This window comes from Stegostoma tigrinum, chromosome 4 (genome assembly GCF_030684315.1).
Source record: "Stegostoma tigrinum isolate sSteTig4 chromosome 4, sSteTig4.hap1, whole genome shotgun sequence".
Lineage (NCBI taxonomy): Eukaryota > Metazoa > Chordata > Chondrichthyes > Orectolobiformes > Stegostomatidae > Stegostoma > Stegostoma tigrinum.
The window spans coordinates 97,864,098-97,876,350 of record NC_081357.1 but is presented as its reverse complement, the minus strand read 5'-3'; the positions used below and the strand labels follow the sequence as shown (position 1 = coordinate 97,876,350).

The 12,253-nt window shown below is 39.2% G+C and overlaps 1 protein-coding gene across 4 annotated transcripts in view; it reads left to right on the top strand.

The window, feature by feature from the left end:
- The window catches only part of LOC125452648 (signal-induced proliferation-associated 1-like protein 2), a 548,569-nt gene that overhangs the window by 91,564 nt on the left and 444,752 nt on the right, over positions 1–12,253 (top strand). The gene's annotated exons all lie outside the window — the stretch shown is intronic.

Here is a 12,253-nt window from a genome sequence, read left to right as displayed (position 1 = left end):
ATAAAATGTTACATGTTTGCAAATTAAAGCTGATGACAGTTGAGGAAACCTTGGGAGCAGAGATACAAAGGAGGCAATTAAAACACGTTTTCCAGATGGAAGGAAGTATGTTGAAAGTATATAATAATGCAATAAGTGAAACCATATTATAGTAGACCTTGTTAATAAAATTGCCTATTTTTAACTCGTGAAATGGAAATTTAAATGAATACTTACCTTTTAAGAGCCATGAGACCCTGCACTCTAAGCAAATTTGTGGCATATTGAACCAAGTTATAATGGACTTCCACTGTGTATAGTGGTATTCCCCTGGGGTTGTTATTAGGGCTGCTGCTTTTTCGGATGTGTATTAATGATTGAAATGGTTTCAAACTTTGCAAATAGCATCAGATGGAAGTGTATAAACCGTAAGGAGGATAATAGTGGACTTCTGGGGACATGGGTAAAATGGACAGATAGACTCATGGCAGATGAAATGTAACGCAGAGTTGTGAAATGATCTGTTTTGGGAGGAATAGTGAAAATAAACAACATTTTTAATAGGGGTACCAAAGCAGAGAAACCTAAATGTTGGCACAAGGCTTTCAAGTGTTAAGCAAATTGTGCATGTTAGGATATCCTGGGCTTTCTAAGTACATTGTGTCCAATACTAGGCTTTAGTGGTGTTATCAAAACTTGGAGAGGATGTAGAAGAGATTTACCAGAATTATACCAGTAATGAGGGTCCTTGGTTATGTGCAGAGATTGGAGAATGTGTGATTTGGTTTCTTTAGAGCAGTGATGGTTAAGTGAGGTGTGTAAATGTATTCAAAATATGATGGTTTCAATGGTGAAAGTAAATTAAATTGTTTCACTAACATCCGGATAAGTAACTAGAGAAAACAAAATATAAGGTAATTGACAAAGAATCAGAGGCAAGATGAGAATTTCTTTTACATGCAAGTTGCTTTTCTTACGCGTGAATGACGCAATCTGAAGAATCTCATTACGTTTGTGAAGGTTGATGTATGTTCAAAGGCCACCTGCTTCCTTCTGAGCAATTATCGGGGAGTCTGTTAACTTTTTTTTGTTGTGCTATAGTTGTTATTTTTGGTTGATAGCAAGCACAAGTTACATTAGCTTGATATTTCTACAACTTTTAAATTTTTTTACATCAGTGTAACCAAACTTAGATGATGGATGTCCTGGCAGTTATCTCTGAGTTCTGATTAGCATACAATATAAAAGTAAATAGTACAAAGTGAATGAGAAACTTTTAGAAATTTGAGTTTGAGAACAGACACATAAAGGCCAGATTTCCATAAGACCATAAGACATAGGAGTGGAAGTAAGGCCATTCAGCCCATCAAGTCCACTCCACCATTTAAATTATGGCTGATGGGCATTTCAACACCACTTCCCTTCATGTTGGGAAAGTTCACTTCTGTTAAAGTCTGCATGTTTCAAAGCCCAGTTTAGTTTATAAAGTCAGATTGAATAATGTAATTATGCCCAAAGTGAAATATATTGAAGCTGAAATGTTGAATGAAAAGAAATATTTTTGCATGGATTGATATTGCAAATCTGTATATTTTGTAAAGTCTATCGAGTGCATTTCCTTCGACAACATCATAAATTAACATTTCCAGCACTTGGCCTTTGTGGATGCAAATTGTGAAGACTTACTAGTTTAGTTTGAAGTACTTGTGCAGTCATTTAATTTACTTAATTTCTTGATACGAAGATGATCAGACTTAATTGCCATAGTCTGTAGTGTTCTTTGTTACAACTCATTGGGTTAGTGCACTGGAAATAAAGGCCTGCCGTTCGCAGGATCAAATCAAAAGAATGCAAAGTTTACCCAGTTTACCTGTTTAGATCCAGGTTTGCAGAAAGCCAGATTTCTATACGTAACAAGAGTGACTATTTATTATGAATAAATAGATACTTAATATAGTTAGTTGTTGACATATATCTCTACTAGTAAAGCTTTAGCTCCCTATGAACTTTGCTCTCCACACACATACAGACAGACACAAGGTGAAGGAAAAGCTGTGGGAGTGGGTCAAGTTGTTCCTGTCGACAGGGTTTGCTGAGATGATTCTTGTGCTGATTAGAAAACTGTTTCTTGATCTTCTTTCTCTGGATACAGAAGGCACAGAGTGACTTCATTAATCAGTTAATAGCCCCAGCTTGCAGCGACTGGAACGTGGAAGTAAACTGATTATATTCAGGCTTGAGATACCTTTTATTGTAGAGCAACAACAGTTCCTCTTGCTTCAGAGTTCTGCAAAAGCATTTACATACCTAGCTGTTCAGCTTCCTTGGAGCCAATAGAATAGTCGTTGGAAGAGGAGGCTTCCACCACTGGTTGAACATACAGCAGTGTAAACATTCCCCGCAATGAGTGTCGGGTTATTTGCTTTTGAAGAGTGCAGCAATCCTTGGTTTGTAAAACCGTTCTTTTGTTGTTTTAGTCTATAATCAAAACTGTTGAAAAATAAAAAGGATAGTCTTTACACCTTAAACTAACAAACACTATTTATCGCTTGTAGGTCCACAATGAAATACTGTATACATGTTACTGGTTTACTGATCCTTTAGCGATACTGTCTTGTGAATGAAAGTACCAATATTTGTTTAATAAATATCTACCAATGATCACTTCTAGCAAAAGCATTTTCATTACTAAAGGCAACTTCATCTGCCATGCTGCCAGTAATACCTTACTGTTGGTCTGGTGAACTTCAAATGATAAACTATATCCTTTTTATCACTAACTGATCAGTTTCGCTGTCATATCTGTAACTTAATCATTACTGGTTCTGACAGGGTTACCAAATTATAAAATCACCAATGTGCTGTGCTAATTGATTGAAATAATGTTTTTTTAGCTGCAATATTCGCTTTTGGATTTATTCCAATGTAGGTGACAGTGCACATTAGTGTGTTGTATTTTCAGCTCGGAGTTCAAAGATGGTGCATTCAAAAACATCCCCTGTTTGGTGTTCTGACAATACTTATCCATTAATAAGTATTGCTGAAACAAATTATCTGCTTAGTGTTTGCACTCATAGTACGTCATTGAATGTAAAATGCTCTGAAGTTGTTAAAGCTGCTGGATCTGTCCAAGTTGATTTGCTTGTTCTTGGTATGAAGAAAGGAAGATGTGTGTGGTTGTTGTCATTAAACAAGAGAAGATTACGAGGTGATTTAATGGAGATGTTTAAAATTGTGATCAGAAGCGAATGTGGTAGCAATACTGTAGACTGTCAGAAGTAGACTTTTGATTAGTAAAAGAATCAAGGGATGTGAGGAAAAGACTTGAAAGTGGAGTTGGGGGTTATCAGATCAGCCATTATCTTGTTGAATGGGGAAAAGACTCTATGGGCTTCCAGAAAGCCACTCAGTTCAAGGGCAATTACAAATGAGCAGGAAACCTGCTCCGTCCCCAGCAGCACCCACATTGACATGAAAAAATTGCTTGAAAGAAGTTTGAATCACTTGTAGAATAAGATAACTAGGTTATTTGTTCAACAGCACTAGAATGGGGATCTCTTGGCTCAGTTGGCAAGAAAACTGCCAGTTCGTTGTCTGTCTTGAATGATGCCCCTCAGGCTGTACATAACCAATTGCCGCTCTCATGACTATGACTTAGCAAATTGTTTACCACCATTCAAAAAAATTAAAGTGCACATTAGAATTATAGTTCCATTTTGTTGTGAGGAAATTCTCCATAAATCAGATCATTATGACGTTGTGATTGACTTGAGGTGTGGTGTGCCACTATTATTACTGAGGAGTAAAACAGAAATTGAAAGAATTCATTGAGTGAGTAGTTTTTAACTATCCTGGGTTGATGTTAGGTATGGATTGGGGTGGTTTCCTGCCTGCCTAATGTTGAGGTGTTAACTTTAGTTTTGGGAAAGTGTTGTTGAGTTCATGCCTCATGTCTGAAGAGTGAAATTAATTTATGTTTAAATGTGTTTGTAAAGGTTGATCAGAACAGGTTGAAGAAATGGCAGAAAGTGAAAATTGATCCCTTTTGACACTTCCAGCAGCTTGTCTGCCCAGATTGCAGGACCTATAAAGGCAATGTGAGTCGCAAGTCTGCTTGCTATTCGCATATTGCTCTGAGTGTTGAACCCTTCCAACATGTGTCCCCCAAAGCTCTGAGCCAGCAGTGTTAAATGTATGGCCATGATATAGCTTCATCCAACAGTATCCCAAAATAAAACATGAATCTCCAGGCACTGCTTCTTGCAACCTGGGAAAAATGTGGCAGTTAAACCTCATACTACAACAGTGCTTCCCAGTGTCAAGATGTCAATCCCTCAAATGCATAAAGTATTGATACATTTGGAAATAAAGGTGAAAGAATATGCAAATAAAGGACCAGGAATGGCTCAGGATAGATCCAGAAATAGGATTTGGAACAAGAGGGAATCTTGTCGTACTGCACATGAGGGATGCGAGCTCAGATATGGGGCAATGGGGAGACTGCGGGGTGGTTGGTGGGAAGATGTTGAACTTGGGTGCTCCTGGGGCATAACATTTGCTACACATCCAAAGGCAGGAGCCTGTACAGATCAGTGACTTCTGGGGATCTCACTGTGGATAAATGATTAAAAGATGAGTTCTGCTCGTGGAGAACAAGGAGCCTGTGGATATCGCACTGCTCTGGGATCATGAGAGTAGTGGATAGCAAAGAAGTTTACCTCTGAGTACAACAGGATCATGGTCAGATGGACTGAGAAGTGGTAGAGAGGGTTTAATTTAGATAAATGAAAGGTGCTACATTTTGGAAAGGCAAATCAGGGCAGGTCTTAAATGCTCAATCGGAAGGTCCTGGGGAGTGTTGCTGAACAGTGAGACTGGGGTGCAGGTTCATAGTTCATTGAAAGTGGAATCGCATGTAGACAGGGTAGTGAAGAAGGCGTTTAGTATGCTTGCCTTTATTGGTCAGTGCATTGAGTACAGGGGGTTTGGCTATAATGTGATAGATGTGTTCCTGTGAAACAACTTTGTTTTTGTTGGTCTGCCCCTAACCTCTATTTTCCCCATCGGTCCCATTATTTCTATACAATCACTCAAAATGACTCAATCACTCAAGCATAACACAAATGTAATGAAATAACAGTAAATTTAAACGTTGAAAAAATGTCAAGATGACTTGGTGGGGAGGAGGTTCTGAGGTAGCTCTGTTGCACGAGCTGAGGGTTGTCATCATCATCTTTTAGGTGCAGTTTTGTTTGCAGGATCATGGTGAAAATTAGTTAATCTTGAATTAGATGGCTGTGGATCACTGCCTTCTGATTGTTTCTTGGGGTTTTGCTGCTTTGCCCTTTTTCTTCATTCACGACAAAGCAGTTCATAATGTACCAAAGTATGTCTTGCTTCACAAGTTACTAACTTGCTGTGTTCTGCATTGTGATCCATTGTTCTCTAAAGGTTCCAACTACTTTTCAATTCCCCTTTTGGATAGAAAACAAAACAGAAGTGGAAAGCTCTTGTGGTGCTGCATCATGGATTACTACTTCATCTCCAACTTCTACTTCTCCCCGTCAGCAACAAATTGATGTAGATCAGCTGTAGAGAGGCCTTCACAGTGGACTCGAGCAGCTCTTCAACAACTTCACTCTGCTTCAAATTCAGCTTACTTCGTAAAATCAACACAATGTTCTTTTGATTCTTGGGAGCTCCTCCGATGAATAAAAGCTTTTTAAATCTTGAAAATTCTGGGAGATGCTTCTGCCAAACTGCATGCAAGCAGTCATTACTGACATAACTCTACGGAAATAGTGCCAGATGACGGGAGGATAGCAAATTTGGTTCCCCTGTTCAAGAAGGGGAATAGAGACAACCCTGGTAATTCTAGACCAGTGAGCCTTACCTCAGTTGTTGGTAAAGTGTTGGAAAAGGTTATAAGGGATAGGATTTATAATCATCTAGAAAAGAATAAATTGATTAGGGATAGTCAGCACGGTTTTGTGAAGGGTAGGTCGTGCCTCACAAACCTTATTGAGTTCTTTGAGAAGATGACCAAACAGGTAGATGAGAGTAAACCGGTTGATGTGGTGTATATGGATTTCAGCAAGGCTTTCGATAAGGTTTCCCACAGTACGCGATTGGTCAAAATGCAGAGGAATGGGATTGTGGGAGATATAGCAGTTTGGGTCGGAAATTGGCTTGCTGAAAGAAGACAGAGGGTGGTAGTTGATGGGAAATGTTCATCCTGGAGACCAGTTACTAGTGGTGTACCGCAAGGGTCAGTGTTGCGTCCACTGCTGTTTGTCATTTATAAAAATGACCTGGATGAGGGCGTAGAAGGACGGGTTTGTAAATTTGCAGACGACAGACGACACTAAGGTCGGTGGAGTTGTGGATAGTGACGAAGGATGCTGTAGGTTGCAGAGAGACATAGATAAGCTGCAGAGCTGGGCTGAGAGGTGGCAAATGGAGTTTAATGTGGGCAAGTGTGAGGTGATGCACTTTGGTAGGAGTAACCGGAAGGCAAAGTACAGGACTAATGGTAAGATTCTTGGTAGTGTAGATGAGCAGAGACCTCGGTGTCCATGTACACAGATTCTTGAAAGTTGCCACCCAGATTGACAGGGCTGTTAAGAAGGCATAGTGTTTTAGCTTTTATTAATAGAGGGATCGAGTTCCAGAACCAAGAGGTTATGATGAAGCTGTACAAAACTCTGGTGCGGCCACACTTGGAGTACTGCGTACAGTTCTGGTCACCGCATTATAAGAAGGATGTGAAAGCTTTGGAAAGGGTGCAGAGGAGATTTACTAGGATGTTGCCTGGTATGGAGGGAAGGTCTTACGAGGAAAGGCTGAGGGACTTGAGGCTGTTTTCATTAGAGAGAAGAAGGTTGAGAGGTGACTTAATTGAAACATATAAAATAATCGGAGGGTTAGATAGGGTGTATAGGGAGAGCCTTTTTCCTCGGATGGTGACGGCGAGCACGAGGGGGCACGGCTTTAAATTGAGGGGTGAAAGATATAGGACAGATGTTAGAGGTGATTTCTTTACTCAGAGTAGTAAGGGTATGGAACGCTTTGCCTACAACCGTAGTAGATTCGCCAACTTTAAGTACATTTAAGTCATAATTGGACAAGCATATGGACGTACATGGAACGGTGTAGGTTAGATGGGCTTGAGATCGGTATGACAGGTCGGCACAACATCGAGGGCCGAAGGGCCTGTACTGTGCTGTTACATTCTATGTTCTATGTTCAGGCCCTGCGTCTGCTCCTATGTCTTACGTTATTGTTTACTTTGATTTAGGAGTCTGGAACAAATGCTTAAAATTATAGAAGACATAGACAACCTGAGCCACAAATCTACTCCAAATCCTTAGAGAAGGTGTAGAAGGATGTGGGAGCGGAGCTGATACAGGATTAAAGCAGTAATAATTTGGATGATAAATACACACAGACTGGGTCAAACATCCTGCTTTTTTGTGTTGTTTAAATATATCTGGTGACTATCAGAGAGATCTAATAATTCCTTTGCTCTTATACATCAAGTTATTGGGTTTGATTTTCAATTCAGAGTGGGGAGCCCAATGCCCACGTAATTTCCAGACCTTGTGCCATGGTTTGTTGGTCATGGGACACTGTCTTCACATGTAGACGACCTAATCGGGCTGATGGTGAGCCTGTGCTGAGTGCTTCAGGCAGGTGAAAATGACTGCTGAGTGCAGTCCTCAAAGACCGAGAGCAGCCACAGTGGGGCTCTTTTGCCGAACAGGAGAAGCAGGACGTCAGAAGATCAGGAGCCTCGTTGCAGAGGATTAACCAAAAAGTCAATGAGAAGGTACATGACAGAATGTTCCTTTGTTGCTAAAGGGTTTCTTCAGCAAAAACACTATTTGATATTTCCTGTATTACACCCGACAGCTGTGCACTAACACACAGCTGGTTATTTGTGCTTGCTGATCTGCAGTTTGAAAATAGCTTTATAACCCTCCTTAGTCCATTCACAATTTCCTCTAGAATATAAATGGATAGGTAATTGGAAGCAAGTGGGTTTCCACACTCCCTTGCCCTCAATTTGCTGCTCAGGAGCACCATTTTCAAAGTATTAAGAATTATTTCAATTATTTCCTTATTCACCTGAGAATTTTGATTTAGATTCTTTTCACAATTAAAAAAAATGGAGGGTAGTTATGTGGCTGAATTTTCTTTCCAGAAACACTGAGAATCTGTTTTCCCTGACCCTAAAGGAAATGAAATTTTGTTTGTAAAAGTACTGTTACCTTTCACTAAAATACTAACTCCTGCTGAGAGTACAGCAGTGCTCAATTTTGATACAGCTGAAGGTCAGCACTGGTTTGTACTGCTTGTAACAAGCAATGTCAATAAAGGGTAGATGTAACAAAATACTACAGATATTGGAAATCTGAACCAGAAAATTCTGGCAGCATCTGTGGAGAGAGAAACAGTTATCATTTTGAGTCTGATATGACTCTTCTTCAGAAGTTCAAGTATCCTTTTGACTGGTGTCAAATAAAAATGTCAAAGACTGTTGTATCCGGGATATTTCTTTTATCAAATTAGATTGCAGTTGAATATGGTCATGACCAAATCGATGAGAATATTTGGAAAGCTGATGTTTAAGTAAAATTCAATTGAAGAAACTTTCTTCTTAGTCATGGATTATGCAATTGTGCAGTTTAACTGTTTTTATGAGCATTGCATCTGTATTTAATTTTTATGTAGAAATCAGACTGCTGATGTTTTATTTTACACCTGTACTTTCTTTTAACCATTTATGGTCAATGACCTGTTCAATTTCTGCTAAAGTGCAGCCTTTACTTGTACCAGAAACAGAGTGTTGGAGAAATGTAGCAGGTCAGGCAGCATCTGTGGAGAGAAAACTGTTCACGCTTCAAATCCAGTGTTTCCCAAGCACATTTTTGTTTTTGTTCAGATTTCCTGCATCCACAGTTTGTTGTGTTTATTTTAATTGTACCAATCTGGATTCTGGAGTGGTAGCAGCAATAGGATATTATCCAGAGCAGAACCTTTACTCCATGCCTAAATTTCAACCCTGTGAACAAAATGTTTATCATGATGACCCATTGGAGAAACCATACTTTCTTACATGCGATATCCCTTTATGACCAGAGTGGGCTGGGGAATATTCTGAAAAACAGTTTATAGGTACTTTGATTTATTTTTTAGTACCCATTAGTATACACAAAATGCCTAAGCGCCTTAAGGCTTCCTTAGAAATGGACAGCCATAAGAAATGTAAATAGAAATAAATAGAAAGCTTGATGCAGTGGTGTTAAATTGTTTTAAGCTTATCTTTGTAGCAGATGGTTCAGAACGTAGACTTTGAGAGAAAACGAGGAAGTTCTCTCTGAATAGAACAGCTTTCTGCTTGGCAGTTTTTGAACAGATTCTGGTGTTGAAACTGGTGCCTGAGAATAGAGAGGAGACCCAGGTGGTACACAGGTGGTACACAGTTCGATAGAGCATTGAGCCAAAGTCAGGAAGCATAAGGAATTGTGTATTGGAGAGACCCATGGCTACTGTTTGCCAGACTCCTTCAAAACAGTTAAAGGAGTCACAGTGAGAGTTTCTGGCGATTCCGTGCATTTGTGATCCAGATGACAGAGGCTTTGTAGACATGTGTCTTGCCTTTTGATAACTGTGTGTCTGGGCCTTTGGATGGAATACAGCTGCTGGTGAACGTGACTCAATAACTTAGAATTGATTGGGAAGCAAGTTGACAAGTTGACAAGTCTGTAACATTGTGCACGATGTCACATTTGCTCAGGAAGTAATGCGAGTTTCCGATGACATGAGATGTTTGTTGATTTTATTGACTGAAGTAAATCCCTCTTTTTCAAGTTATCCCATTTTATATTGTTTTGCTTTAAATATCACTAACATAATGTCTTTTCCTTTGCTGCTAACCCTCCAACTCACTGCAGCTCTTCCTTCCTAATTCCGTCCCCCCCCCCACCCCGTGCTAATTGGATGGCTCACCCTCCTGCTGTCTGACTCTGCTGATGGCCAGCTCATGGCCTCTGCTGATCCTTGAAACCCTCTCCGTAACTCACCTGCTATTCAGGATTTACCTCCTGCAAATTGAATTCTGCGCCTCCTGCCTCTTGAAACTTATCTCTAGAATGCCAGATCACAATGAGGGTTCAGGAAGTGGTAATCTTGAGAGTTAGGGAGTGGCAAGTACATCAAGGAGAAAAATACACAAGTCAGTGAGTGACAGAGGCCATGAGCCTAGAGGATTGCAGTAAGAGGGTGGATTAGGCTGTGGCAGAGGCCTCAGTTGGATGGTCCACATGACCTAGAGGGTCAGAGTGCAGCAGCTATCCCACAGAATTGGCAGCAGGGAAGGAGGGCCAAGGAGTCACAGAGGCCATGAGCCAGATGGTCACTGTGAAAATGAAGATCAGGGAAACTAGAAACTTGACAAACCGGAGACTCTGGAAACAGGATCAATGACAAATGGGATTGGCAGGGAATGTGAGGTTAGTAGAGAGTTAGCATATATCTTTTATGTTTTGAAATTTATTTCACTTGGTAATGTAAAATATTTCGCCTTTGAAGGATGTGATGTTTTAATTGTTTTTTTGGTGAGGAGGTCCTATAGAGCTTAACAACAGCTTTTATGTTTCTATTACTGGCAAATTTTGATTTCTTCATTGTTTGTTTCTTGAAGTTGCATTTTTCAGGAATGATGCTGAAACTTTAGGTGAGAAATTACTATACTTAAAGGAAAATGTGCCTCTGTTTAATATTCAAATTATATTGATTTTTATTTGATTTGTTATTGTGAAACTTTTCAGGAGTGAAATCTTTTGCAGTGATTTTTCTCTCTGGCATTGTGGGGATAATTTGCTCTTAAAAGTGTTATCAATCTTGACAGGGATGGTAACAAATGAGCAAAGTCCTGTTGGGTTGCACACAAGCAAAAATAAAAGGACACTTCTGATGTTTCTACGACTCTAACTCTCTCCCTCTCTTCTGATTTGAAATTGCATTTTCAAAGACTTAGTGGTGAGAAGTGTGCTCTAAGTGTTGCATATTAAAAGTGTAGTGCATTCCTGCAAGTTCAAATACTAATGTGTCAGGTTTTTATGTTTCTTCATCAGCCACTGCGAATGATAAGCATTTTGGTAGCTTCTCTCTATAGTCTATAAATGTCTCAGAACCATTTTTGTGTCAGAATATTGACCAATTTTGACAGTTCTTATTTGGGAATAAAAGCAGTATGTCAGATGTTAAAACAGCAGACTTTTTTTTGAAATAGAGAAGCTACTTAGGCTATGAAAAAGACAGGCTCAAGAAGTCAGGAGTTGATTTATTGAGCAAGAAAAAGATAGTGTAGCATATTCATTTTCTTATTTCACAAAGGCAAATTGTTTTGATGGAACTGATTGAAGTCTATTAGAACTGAAATAAGCATTTTGAATCAAGCCACACCTCATTAAATATTAACTCCAAAGCCTTTAAAGAATACATTTGTAAATCACAGGGATGTTATTCAGATCATAAGGTGATGATATTGTCATAATTCTTGGTTATTCTATTGAACAAATAGATATATACTCATGTGAATCATCGCCTGTAAAAGTAAGACAGTCGATACTTAAGGGATCAACTGACACCAATGATTTGTGATGCCAACTCCGAATGATCAACAGCTGCCTTCTGCGATTGAGGTGAAATAAAAACTGTAGTACCTCTCGTTCTCTGACCTCATTCACTTTATTTTTCTCCCTTCAGTTGTAAATCTTTTCCATGCTTATTTTTGGACATGCTCTTTCCTCTTTCTTGATTGCAGTCTTTTTAATGAACATCAATGCATCCAGGTACTGTGGTTTTCAGAACGTCTGCCTATCCTGAATGGATGAATTTTTTTTGTAGGAATGGAGTCTGTTTAACAATAACACATCTAGCAGCTGCTGCAGAATATAGTTTTATCAATTTATACAGTAACAAAGGCTACCTTAATGATTTATAATTTTAAAGCTTTGAATTCCATAAGAAAATGGTCTTAATTTACTGAAGCATTGTTAAAGAACCCCTTACTTCCATTGTGAATTATTTCACAGCAGCATCTTGCTGAACATCAATTGGAAAAGATAAATGGGATGGGAGATTCTCCAAAGCTAATTCACGGAACTGAAATTTAACATATGGCAGGCATTAAAAAGTGAGGACTAAGATTTATTTGGATAGTTCAGCTAAATTTCAATTAAGAGTTAGTAATTTAGCTTCTCCTCCT